Below are 12,415 nucleotides of genomic sequence, written 5' to 3' on the forward strand. Positions count from 1 at the left end.
TTAAAACTTTCACTCTAGGGGCGCCTGGGTGGCTCAGTCGGTTAAGCGTCCGACTTCGGCTCAGGTCACGATCTCGCGATATGTGAGTTGGAGCCCCGCATGGGGCTCTGTGCTGACAGCTCATAGCCTGGAGCCTGCTTCGGATTCTGTGTCTCCCTCTTTCTCTGACCCTCCCCTGTTCACGCTCTGTCTCAAAAATAAATAAAGCGTTAAAAAAAATAAAACTTTCACTCTAGATGTTTTCATAGTTCATCATTTCCTCCCATATTTTAAAAATATGTGATGAAATTTACTGTATTTGGTCCTAGATTTTTTTTTGTTGTTTTATCAATGACTTAATGAAAATGTTGGAGAATATTTCTTTTTTAAAAAATGTTTTGAAGTTCATTTATTTTGAGAGACACAGAAAGTGAGCAGGAGAAGGGGAGAGAGACGGGGAGAGAGAGAATCCCAAGCAGGCTCTGCACTGTTAGTATGGAGCCCAGTGCGGGCCTCAAACTCATGAACTGTGAGATCATGACCTGAGCTGAAAGCAAGAGTCTCACCCTTAAACTGACTTGATCCACCCAGGCGCCTCTGTTGGAGGATATTTCTAAACAGGATGCACTCTATGTGTAAATCCATGGTGAAGGGCCTTGTTGACTAATAACATTTTAATTTTCTCAAGGTGGGCAGGGATAGGGAAGGTGTGTGTGTGTGAGTGTGCGGTGTGTATACCTCTCTCTTCTGATGTACTCCAGCCAGAGAGTGACAGCTGTGGCTCCTCTCATCCCTTGTTACTTTGTGTTGAGAATATGGCAGAAGCACAAGTAGCAAACTTCCTAGAGAGGTAATTATTTGTGTGAAATGTAATCTTATTTGAAAAATTTGAGACTTTGTTTTCTTAATAGAAAATATCATTTACCTCATAAATCAAAAGGGATAATGTATCAAAAAGGATATTCAGTGACTATTCTCCTCTTCTATTCTTTTCCTTGGTCTTTATGTTCTCCTCCCCACAGGCGATGACTATCAGTGTCTCATTTGGATGTTTTACGTAAATTTACACAAATATGACTATTTATCCCTTATTATGGTAGCACACTGGAGTACTTCAACTTGCATTTTTACACTTCATCATATATCTTACAGATTTTTCCACATTAGTTCAAAGGGAGCTTCCTCATTCCTTTTTTTTTAAAAAAACAGTTATAATACTCCATTTTAAGGATCTGCCATGACTTACCTGATGGGTGTCCTATTGGTGAGCACTCTGGTTGTTCTTACCAGCACCGCTGCCATGAACAACACTGCATACCTCACATGTGTGGTACATTTAGAAGAGGGGTGATGATATCTGCAGGAATAATATCTAGAGTTGAGTAGAGCTGATGGGCTAGAAGATATGTTTCACTGCTGATTTGATACGTATTGTCTATGTGAAATATTAGACTCTGTCTTTAGTGGATGAAGAAGCTTATTACCCACAAAATAGTTATCAGAATACAAATTTTAAAAATTATTGCATTAAAATTTCCAGTGGACTTGCCTGACAAGAACATGGTGGCTGTTTTGCAAGCCAGGTGGCTCAGCTAATGCACCTTCTCCTCTCTGTAAAGCTAAGGCTGAGGAGGTGACTCCCACAGAGACACATTGGGGACCTCAGGCTCATTCTACCTTCTCCTCTCCAGTGAGTCTTGTATTAACTGTTGTGTGGTTCTGGTTTACCTTGGCCTAAAAATTGGAAGCAAATTAAACTTTCAGTGGCCAGGATAAACAAACTTGGGGCAGCCATTAGAAAAGATTGGTGTGAAAACTTGAGGTAATCTTCTCAATGTGTTGGGTGATGGAAAATAGTAGACTGTAAAATTGCCTGTATTTCATAGGTACAAAAGTAGAAGGATACACAATATTAAGATAGTTCTAGTTCTACTATGGGTAGTTAAAAATCTTACTATTACTTTTTAATTTCAACCTTTTTATTTTGGAACATTTCAAGACATAAGAAATTGCAAAAATAGTTATCCTACATGACCACTGCACATTGACAAAACCAGGAAATGGACATGGGTACAATACTATTAAGGCAAATATAGACCTATTACTGTATTCTATTTTAATAAAATATGATTGAAGTTGTTCTATGTTTACTGTGTGATAATTTATTCGGCATAAATATAAACCACCTCATAGTGTGTGTTCATCAGTTGATGGACATTTAGGCTCTTTCCATAATTTGGCTATTGTTGAAAGTGCTGCTATAAACATTGGGGTACAAGTGCCCCTTATGCATCAGTACTCCTGTGTCCCTTGGGTAAATTCCTAGCAGTGCTATTGCTGGGTCATAGGGTGGATCTAGTTTTAATTTTTTGAGGAACCTCCACACTGTTTTCCAGAGTGGCTCCACCAGTTTGCATTCCCACCAACTTTGCAAGAGGGTTCCCGTTTCTCCACATCCTCTCCAGCATCTATAATCTCCTGATTTGTCCATTTTAGCCACTCTGACCAGCATGAAGTGGTATCTGAGTGTGGTTTTGATTTGTATTTCCCTGATGATGAGTGATGTTGAGCATCTTTTCATGTGCCTGTTGGCCATCTGGATAGACATCCATACTTCTTTGGAGAAGTAGCCAAAGTAATATATTTTTTTAATTTTTTATTTATTTATTTATTTTTATTTTTTAATATATGAAATTTACTGTCAAATTGGTTTCCATACAACACCCAGTGCTTGGAGAAGTAGCCAAAGTAATATTGAAGAAGAAGACCAAAGCAGGAGACATCATAATCCCAGAGTTAAGCCTCTATTACAAAGCTGTAATCATCAAGATAGCATGGTATTGGCACAAAAACAGACACATAGACCAATGGAATAGAATAGAAATCCCAGAATTAGATGCACAAAAGTATGGCCAACTAATCTTTGACAAAACAGGAAAGAATATCCAATGGAAAAAAGAGAGTCTTTTTAACAAATGGTGCTGGTAGAACTGGACAGCAACATGCAGAAGGATGAAACTAGACCACTTTCTTACACCATTCACAAAAATAAAATCAAAATGGATGAAGTGTAAGACAGGAAACCATCAAAACCCTAGAGGAGAAAGCAGGAACAAACCTCTCTGATCTCAGCCGCAGCAATTTCTTATTTGACACATCCCCAAAGGCAAGGGAATTAAAAGCAAAAATGAACTATTGGGACCTCATGAAGATAAAAACTTCTGCACTGCAAAGGAAACAATCAACAAAACTAAAAGACAACCAACAGAATGGGAAAAGATATTTGCAAATGACATATTGGACAGAGGGCTAGTATCCAAAATCTATAAAGAGCTCACCAAACTCCACACCTGAAAAACAATCCAGTGAAGAAATGGGCAGAAGACATTAAAAGATAGGGTGTGTTTCAGTTCTTTGACAAAAAGAAGGTAAACAAGATGGACCATATTAGGGGACAATAGTTAATTTTGAGTTGGCATGTATAAAAACACACTCTCTACTTCATGACCTGTAATTTTGAATGATTTTCTATTTTATTGTATCTGTAGCTTATTTTTATTTTAATCCATTCCAAATTCTTTTTGGAAATAGGTGATATTTTTCTAAAAATAAGCAAACCTAGCAATTCCACTCCTATGTATATATACCCAATTGAAATGTATACAACTGTTCAACAAAATACATAGACTAGAATGTCCATAAAAACAACATTCATAATAGCCGCAACATGGAAACTACCCAAATGCTCACCTACAGTACAATAGATTGGTAAGTTTTGCTATATTCATACAATGAATGCAACAACAAGAATTCATGAGCCACAACTATATGCGACTATACAGATGAGTTCACTATTACACTCTTGAGTGGAAGAAGCTGGAAACAAGAAAACACATGCTGTGTAGTTCTATTTATACGAAGTACAAAAACAAGCAAGACTAACCTCTGCATTACAGGTCAGGATCTCAGTTACCCTTGGATGGGGTAGTGACTAGGAGAAGGCTGGGGGCTTCAGGGAGTGTGGGAATATTCTCTTTGTTGAGCTGGCTGCTAGTTTCATGTGTATGTTCACTTTGCAGAAATTTATCAAGCCATATACTTATCATATGTGTCTTTTTTTAGTGAATATTAAACTTTAAAGACATTAAAAGATAAATAAACAAGCATCTGTTTGTCTTCATCAACTTCAAGAGACTTTAATACTTACTAGAAGTGTCCAGGATCCTATCTTCAGGATCTGCTGAAGAGTCCTCGTCTTTCACTGGTTCCTTTTTCTTTGTCTTCCTAAGAATTCCTAAGGATGCTGTCAAATTCTACAAATGCATCTTGGTGGTCACTTGGTGTTGCCTACATGGAGCTTCAGCAACTATCTGCTCTATCTCACTGTTGTTTTTCCATAGCACAGCATTTCTGCCAGGGATGTTTTGTCCTAAAGGGTGGACCCAAAGCAACACCAAAGCAACAGAAAATGAGGCTGACACAACTAACTCAAAATGCTTGCAAATTTTTGTGAAGGAAATGTAGGAAGCTACAACACAGAAAAAAAAGGAAGACTTGAAAAGGACTATTAGCTTCTACTATTGCTATGGTCTACGGGGCCATGATCCTTCGCACTCAATTTCCTCTGGGCCTAGCTCTGATGACCCCCATACTTGTCCCCTGAAACCAGGATCCCCTCCACTTTGTCTTCTTTCTTTGTGTCCATGTTCCCAAGTCCCATGAAACAAAAGACCCAATGTCAGTCTTCATGGCCTCAGTGGAGACGACTCTGTTCTAATAAAGACAATGCTTGTTAGCATTAAACAGGATATTTAATATCTCAATCTGAAAGGCATCACTAACAACCATGAAGTAAATATTTTCCTGCCTCACATTTGCTTGATTTGAAGGGGCTTACTGAAATGGTCCCACCTGGAACAGAGGAAGAGGCCTCACCATGAACAAACATCACCTTCCACTTTGGATTCTAAAAGTTGTTCATGATTGCACCCAACTTCACCCTACATCCATACAAAGGGCAATGTTATTTCAAACACACATAAATGCTGTATTATTCATCTTCTCTGTGACAATGTAACCTAATAAATTGTCTCCATATTTCAGAGGTTCACAACAACAAATATTTATTTTCTTTGCTCTAGATCTGTGGTTCATCTGCAGTGACTCTTACCTAGGTTATAAGGTTTAACACTATTTTGTGTGGCTCTCATTCTGGGACCCAGAATGAAGGAGCAATGGCCTCCTTGGACACCTCTTATGGCAACAGGTAAGAGTTCAAAAGTACTGGCAGAAAATTCCAATATCTTTTGAGTTGGGATATGGGAAGAAACCTTGAGATCCCAGGATTAAGCTGGAGACATTTGTAATGGGGGCAGGGAGTGATCCTAGATCTTTAGTACCCCTGGAGTTTTACAGCATTGATTACTCCAGTATCGAGTCTCCAGAGTGGACTAGAGAAAAGAATATTCAGTTTAGGCTCTTAGTCTTCTACCCATTAAAGAATCAAATATGAGCTTAAAATTGAAGATACCAAACACAAAAAATTCTCCATGAGTGAGAGTCAGTAGAAACAATAAATAAAAGATTTAGACTCCAGAATGTCAGACACTGAAATTTCACATGCAGAATATATAAAGACTATGTAGAAAGAATCACAAAAATGAAAAAAAATAATAAGAGAATTAAAAAAATTATGGGATAGGGGTACCTGGGTAGCTCAGTTGGTTAAATGGCCGACTTCAACTCAGGTCATGATCTTGCAGTCTGTGAGTTCGAGCCCCGCATCAGGCTCTGTGCTGGCAGCTCAGAGCCTGGAGCCTGCTTCCAATTCTGTGTCTCCCTCTCTCTCTGCCCTTCCTCTGCTTGCTCTCTGTCTCTGTCTCTGTGTCTCTCTCAAAAATAATAAACATTAAAAAAAATTACAGGATGGATTTGAAAAAAAAAACAATCAAATTTTAGAAATAAAAAAAATGTAGTTGTTGAAAAAAAAAGAACCTGGAGACTAATTGGATGAGTTAAACTCAAATTTACACTTAATTAAAATTTAGTAAAGTATAAGAGAGAGCTGGAGAATTTCCCAAACTGCAGCATAGAGAGACAAACGGAAAGTATGAACAAGAGATAAGGAGACATGAAGGATAAAATGAGTAGGTATAACAGATATCCAATCAGAAGTCCAGAAAAGACAAGAGATAAGTAGAGGCAATATTTGAAGAGATCATGCCTGAGAACTTTCTAGAACTGACAAGAGATACTGACCTACAGGCACAGAAAATGCAACCCTTGTCTACCGAGATAAATAGAAAACACATTGTAGTGAACCTGCAAAATCCCAACGACTGAGAGAATATGTTAGAAGCAGCCAGAGAGAAGAGCCAGTGAGACTACCTACAAAGTACCAGTAGTTAGTGTTACAGCAGGCTCCACAGCATCAACAATGGAAGCCCTCTCGGAAGGGGTCCTCCAGCATCACTGGCTCCAACCCCAGTTTGGACCAGCTGTGGCTCCAGACATTGAGGAGCAAAGATGGGCTGTCCATACTGAACCCTGTCTGAATTCCTGACCAGAAAACTCTGTGAGCAGAATCAAACAGTATATTATGCCACTAAGTTTTGGACTGATTTGTTACACTAGGAATAGGTGACCAGAACACTTGAACTAGAAACTGATCACACATACAAAGAATGTCACTGCACTGCCCTAACCCACCCCTCCAAACCCAAACCCAAAAGCTACTGGTGACCCTGTGCACATGAGAGAAAATGTAAAGAAACTGAGTTAATATGGATGATGAAAAGAAGCCCATGAAAAATAGAAAGAGCTGGGGGTGTGGCATGCTTAGGCCAGGGACAAGTTCTTGCACAGAGCTGGCGTCTCTCTGTGGTGGAATGTTCTGTATATAATATGACTTAATTCAACGATACTGCTTTTCCATGACACTCAGAAAACCACTACTCTGGGGGGAATAAAAACTTTGTAAGAAACATGAGTGGAAATCTAGGTGATATTGATATGGATCCTTTGAAGGGTAGGGCAGGGCAGCTCTCTCCTCACATGTCCCTTTTCTTCCTCGAACTGCTGTCTAGTCTCCCCTCTCCCCTGCCTCTCTTAAGATGTTTGTCCCCTTAGATTTCAATTCCTTCTTTCCTTATAACTCTAGTGGCTCCTTTGGTAGGTTGTTAGTGGGGTTTTCCTTGCCTGGGGCTCTGCTGCTCCTGAGAGTGAGGGCCCCCCAGGCAGTGGTCTCATAGGGATAGGGACACGTGGTGGACACTGCCCTTCCCATTTCTGCTCCTCGACACTGGGGCTGCAGCTGCACTCCCCTTGATTTCACCTATGAGAAAACATACCTAGTTACATCTGGGGCTATTTGTTTTCTTCCAGAGTCCAGTTTCATGTAAAGAATACATATTCTTGGGGCATCTGCGGGGCTCAGTCGGTTAAGCATCCAACTCTTGGTTTCGGCTCACATCATGATCTCACAGCTCATGACTTCCAGCCCCATGTCGGGCTCCATGCTGACAATGCAGAGCCTACTTGGGATCCTCTCTCTGCCCCTCCTCAACTTACACTCTGTCTCTCTCACAATAAATAAATAAATTTAAAATTTTTTTAAAAAAGAATACATATTCCTTGTACCATTGCCTTGACCTACTTTTGTCTATAATTACTCAGGACCTTTTTCCTGCTTTGGGTTTACTTTCATTAAAAAAGCCATCATGTTGGGGCACCTCGGTGGCTTAGTCGGTTAAGCGTCCAACTTCAGCTCAGGTCATGATCTCTGGTTCGTGAGTTTGAGCCCCGTGTCAGGCTCTGTGCTGACAGTTCAGAGCCTGGAGCCTGCTTCTGATTCTGTGTTTCCCTCTCTCTGTCTGCCCCTCTCCTGCTCACTCTGTCTCTGTCTCTCTCTCAGACATGTTTGTTGTTTTATAAATAAACCTAAATAAATAAATAAATAAATAAATAAGTGAGCCATCATGTTCTGAGATTGGCTTTGTATGGAGCTGGCCAGAACACAGGGTGCTGATGACAAATTGATCTTGCCTGATCCCATGCCCTCTCCTGATGGAAGGTAGGGGGAGGAGCTATGTTTCAGGTAAGCCTGCACCAGGTACGAAGGTTGCACCTTTCCTTCATGCCTTCATTGTGACCCAGAGGAGCTGTCTGATAGGCAGGTATGACGCTTATGAGATATAATTGTAACACCTAAGATTGGACTCTTGAGTCATAGATGGTGTTAGTGGTGCTTTTCCCAAGCATCTACTCTGATATCTCACATTACAAAAGATGCCATTTCCCTTTTATGTGATAACACCTGTGAGCCACTTATTTTGTAGCCACAGAGCTGGAAGCTTAAGGTACCAGCTCTGACTCCAGATGGCATGAACTTAAATCCCAGGTCTGCCTCTTACTGTGCAATTTCAGGCAAGTAACTTAAACCTTCCCATGATGTGGTTTTCCCATCTATAAAATGATACCTACCATCTAGGGATGTTGTAAGGATTAAATGACTTCATACATACAAAGCACTTGAAACAGTGCCTGATCACAGTAAATGCTAAACAAATGTGAACTAAATGAAATTAGTTTAGAAACTAAATGATTACTAAAATTTATTTTCTTTTAAAGAATGATGAGTTGTTACCTAAGCTGACCCGTTGTGACCTCCCCACCCCTCGTGACAAAGACAATAAGACACAGCCTTTCATAAGGCTGGAGGTTAAATCAGCACCTCATCACTTCCCTCCTGGTGTAGAGAAACTCACCCAGGCAGGTAAGGATCACTGTGACAGCAAGAAGATTACTTCAGAATCAAGACTTTGGATTCCAACTGAGCTAGACATGTCGTGTTTTGAACAACCCTTTTCTCAATCTCCTTTGTTTCCAAATGTCTACTTCCTACAATCACAGACGCCTTTACTTTTTCCCTATAGAATTTGAGTAACTCGGGTCTTGGGCAGCCTTGACTTTGTTGCAAGTTCTTTCTTATAATGCCTTGTATATTTTAGAGTGGAAGATTGCTTTGCCCTCCCTCTCTGGACAAACAACCCTCAGCTCTTGATCATGTTTCTTCTCTGAAACCAAATAAAGAATAAGGTATTCTATTTGAACATTAATATTCAGAGCTATCCTGGAAACAAGCAGAAGTTTGGGGCCACCTTTAGTGCATTCTTAGTTGTTTTGAGAACAAGCTGCTGTATCCTTTGTAAGAAGTTTCCAGATAATAAACACTAAAAGAAATACCTACCAGCACATTCTAAATTTACCTTTTTTTAAAAAATTGTGCCTGCTTCCCAAGAACATATAAAAATGGGTGGAGAGGTGAGGGTCCTGGGATTGGTTGCTTAGTATCAACACTTCCGCTTCCTTCTATCCCCCCTCTCTGTTCCTAATGTCACTTTTGTAGCATTTAATTTTTGAGGTTACCTTTGATTTAACGAGACCAAACTTCTACTGTGAGAAATCACAGCTGAGTAAGAGGAGGGGAGTAGATACCCAGAGCAGACCCTAGAGATAGCTTTTAATATCTTTGGAAGTTAGTGTTGGAAAGAAATTCCCAAATACATTAACTTTGTTTTGAAATGCCTACATATTTATTCAAAAGTGTCCCTGTGAATGAGGGAGATACAAAATCTCCACTAAGTGACCCCATAGTAATAATCACGAAAGGTAAGGTTCCCTGCTGGATGCCAAAATCAGGACAAAAGTTTAAAGGGGAACAGGATATCTGCATGGTCTAAGATATTTGTTAATGACAAAGGGGAAAATACTAATCTTACAGCAGAGAACCAGGAGGACACCACCTTATCCAAATGATGAGGGTTAACATCACCAGTGATAATAGACATCAACATCACATACCCCTGACTTCATGCACTGAGAGGACCCCAACATTACTTCTGTGGTATTCTTGCCCCAAATGCACAATCTCACGAGAAAACATCAGACAACCTGAGTGGAGACATTTATAAGGTAATTGACCAGTGTTCTTTAAAAGTGTCAATGTCATGAGGGGCACCTGGGTGGCTAAGTCGGTTGAGCATCTGACTTTGGCTCAGGTCATGATCTCACGGTTCATGAGTTTGAGCCCCACATCGGACTCGCTGCTGTCATCCTGCCAGCACAGTGTCCGTTTCAGATCCTCTGTTCCCCTCTCTCTCTCCTCCGCTTGCACTCTCCCCAAAATAAAAATAAATATTAAAATAAATAAATAAATATAACTGTCAAAGTCATGAAAGACAAGGGAAGACTGAGCAACTGCCCAATTAAATGGAAAGTGGGATCCTGGAGTCAGTTCTGGACCAGAAAAAGACATGAATGGGCAAACCCAACAAATACAAATGTCTGTAGTTAGGACTGTTGTTCCAGTATTAATTTCTTAGTTTTGCTGGTCATTCTATGATTATGTAACAGGTTAACCTCAGGGGAATCTAGGTGGGGAGGGAGGGGTGGGGCAGATGGAAACTCCCTGAGCTATTTGTTCATCTTTCTGAAAATCTAAAATAATTTCAAAACACAAAATCAACGAAAAATTAATTAGTGTCCTTTTCAACAAAAAGTCTCCAAACACAGATAGTTGCTTCATCAGGTTTCTTTGGCCTGGCAAGATATAAAACCATAAAAGTGCTTTGCAAAATTATAATATAGAACTATGCAAAACAGATTCTTCCCACTTTCATTGATTCTACCAATTGAAATACCAGAAAAGTAGTTCTCTCTGATGATGAAATGTGTCATTGTGTAATTGGGTGAAAAGCAAACACACACTGGTGTGTGGCCAAATGCAGTGGGAGTTGTATGCAGAAGAACTTTAGATTCCTCTGACAGACATCTTGTCATGGAATATCCTCAATCCTGACTTAAAAAATTTTTTTAATGTTTATTTATTTGAGAGAGAGAGAGAGAGAGAGAGAGAGAGAGAGAATGAGCAGGGGAGGGGCAGAGAGAGAAGGAGACACAGAATCCCAAACAGGGTGTATGCTCTGAGCTGTCAGCACAGAGCCCGACTTGGGGCTCAAACTCATGAACCATGAGATCATGCATGACCTGAGCTAAAGTCAGATGCTTAACTGACTAAGCCACCCAGGTGCACCCTCAGTCCTGACTTTTGATAGCACAGTAGGAAACCTACTGATGTTTTCTTTGGTTAAAGCTGTCTTAACTCCAGAAATCAAGGTACGTAAAGGCTAATACAACCTGGTTATGAAGTTCTAGAATTCTGACATTAGAGGAGCCTGGAAAATGTGTGCATTTTTATTTTAGAAACTTCTGTTTGCAAAGTTGGTCCAGAGCTTTTTAAAGAGTGTTCCTCACCATCCCCCGCCACCACCCACCCCAGTAATTCCTCCAGGAGAGCTGAGCACAAACTATTTCTAGGATTCATATTAAGCTACAGCCCCCACAAGCCAAACATTTAAGATTCATTTGGTGACAAAGCCCAGAGAGAAAAGTTCTATCACCTGCAAGGATCCTGGATCCACTCTTGTCCTTCAGAGCTCTTTTGTCAAGATGATGATGAATAATCTAGGTAAAAGCAACATTTTTTATTAAGTAGGCTTCAAGCCCAGCATGGAGCCCAGTGTGAGGCTTGAACTCATGACCTTGATATCAAGGCCTGACCAACAGTTGGATACTTACCGGGGTACCTGGGTGGCTCAGTTGGTTAACTGTCTGACTTCAGCTCAGGTCATGATCTCACAGCTTGTGAGTTTGAGCCCCATTTCGGGCTCTGTGCTGACAGGTTGGAGCCTGGAGCCTGCTTTGGATTCTGTTTCCCTCTCTCTCTGCCCCTCCCCTACTTGCTCTCTCTCTCTCTCAAATATAAATAAACATTAAAAAAAAAAAAGACTTGGACTCTTACCCAACTGAATCACTCAGGTGCCCAAAAACAACATTTTGATTAACACCTCACTTTCTACCATGCTTTGTCGGTTCTACAGCATTTTCTCCTCTTGTTCAAGAGCACCAGTAGATGCTGATTGGGGGCCTACCATGAGGGGGACTCCAGATACTGCTGAGTCATGGCCAGCCTGGCTGACGGGTGGAAAGGACAATAAGGACCAAACTCTGCATCAGTCTAAACAAAATTTAAAAATTGGGCACCAGGGTACCCAGAGACACCATATGATCATGTCTATTTTTGGTTCTGGTGGCTATTCACACTGCATCTAAATTGTTTATTTCTGCAGAAAGGGTACATGTTATGAGGCTTATTAGAAGCTTAAGTTGTGTACAAAGTAGGGTGGTATATTGTTACTTTTACTAAGGATTTGACACATCATACCTTTTAGAAACAGACCTCATTGAAATTTTCAGCAGAAAGCTCTAAAATATTGATATTTAACATAAAAGTATGTTTTTAGTATCTGACACAGCCAGGAACAGCTTCATTGCAACCATTACTAAACATACATTACGATATTCATGTAAATTCTAT

Source organism: Panthera uncia (assembly GCF_023721935.1).
Source record: "Panthera uncia isolate 11264 chromosome A3 unlocalized genomic scaffold, Puncia_PCG_1.0 HiC_scaffold_11, whole genome shotgun sequence".
Classification (NCBI taxonomy): Eukaryota; Metazoa; Chordata; class Mammalia; order Carnivora; family Felidae; genus Panthera; species Panthera uncia.